The sequence below is a fragment of the Mastomys coucha genome, unplaced genomic scaffold, assembly GCF_008632895.1.
Source record: "Mastomys coucha isolate ucsf_1 unplaced genomic scaffold, UCSF_Mcou_1 pScaffold18, whole genome shotgun sequence".
NCBI classification, from domain to species: domain Eukaryota; kingdom Metazoa; phylum Chordata; class Mammalia; order Rodentia; family Muridae; genus Mastomys; species Mastomys coucha.
In genome coordinates this window covers 2,478,864-2,480,409 of record NW_022196900.1, presented here as the reverse complement: position 1 = coordinate 2,480,409, position 1,546 = coordinate 2,478,864, and positions in this window count along the sequence as shown.

The window sequence follows — 1,546 nt, the reverse complement described above, 5'->3', positions numbered from 1 at the left end:
TTTTTTTTTGCTTCTTTTTGAGAAATAGTAAAAGAAAAAAAAAGGTTTTGTTTTATTCCTGAAATGTGTTAATACCACATACAATCTATAGTGGAGGCTTCATACTCTTTCAATTTCAATGTTTTTTTTAAAGAATTTCTTACAAAGGTATCATATTTGCATATTTCTACCCCTCTCTCCCTTCATCCAACTCCTGTGTCCTCTATTTCCTCTCAAGGTTACACACGTGCACACATGTGCGCGCGCGCACACACACACACACACACACACACACACACACACACACACACACGCACCCCTACTCAGTCCATTTAGTGTCATCTCATGTTTAGGGTTGACTGCCATCCTTCCAGGCTGTTTGTCTCTTTGACAGGTGTCAGTAGTTTGGGGTTTCAGGAGCCCTTCTTGTCTTTGATTTTGTTAAATGATTTTTAACTCCAAGATAATTGCTTTGATTTGGATGCCCAGCCCATATGTTGAAGGCTTGGCCAGTGGGGCCTTGTGGAGGAAGGTCTGGTGACTGGGGGCATGTTCTTGAAGGGGACTCTGGCCCCTTCCTGTTTCTTTTTGGATTTCCAGTACTTGACTGTACTAAATGCTCCTGCCTCCCAGGCAGCAGGACTAAGCAACCATGCTCTATACCTCTGAAACAGTGAGCTAAACCAAACTTGATCTCTCCTCCGTGCTTCCTGTGGTAGCTGAAAGCTGAGCAATGCAGAAATTCTCAGCAGAGCCCCTCGCCCCTGCCTGCCCTCCAGAGGAGAGGCAGTGCCATCCGAAGAACTATGCATTCACCGTGTGTGTTAATCCTCAACCCACTTCCGGATGTGGGTGAACATGAGCAAGAGCTGCTGCTGTGGATGCTGAACAGAAGGATCAGACCTTTGTAGAAGATTGAATTATCACAGTTTGGAAAGAATTTGTCACCGGTGTGATCTGCCCAGAGGCACTCTCCAGAACCAAAAATTCTGCAGCAAACTTTTTATTGTTTTGAACCTTGGGTTTGCAGGAGCCAGGGTGACCTGCTAAGCACAGTGTTCTGTAGGCAGATTTTCAGTTGAAGATGGTAGGAGGAATGCCAGACCAGTATCTGCATTTATAGAAAAAGATGGAACCAATCCTGAAAGAGAGATGGCTTCCACAGCAGGAGGATGCCCATGCATTCTAGTGAGCTCTGGGTTTGGGGTAGGGGGTGGGATTAAGGAGATGAGTGGGGCCAAAAATTAATTCCCAGGTGTGATATTTATTTATTTAGTCAGACTTTTCAGGTTATTATATGAAGAAATTATACTAGTCTAAGTTAAAAGCAGACCCGAATGGTTGTATTATATAAACTTTGATGTTTTTAAACTTGTTTGTTAAGGAACAGAAGGGAAATTCTTCTCATTACAAGGAAATCCTCACCACAAGTACTTAAAAACCCAGGAACCTTCAGCTAATCACCCTCAGCCAGGCCAGTCTGCCAGGGACTGGCACATACCATTGTGCTGGCCACTCTAGCTAGATTTCTGGGTTCTTCCTCCTCCTCCTCCTCCTCCTCCTCCTC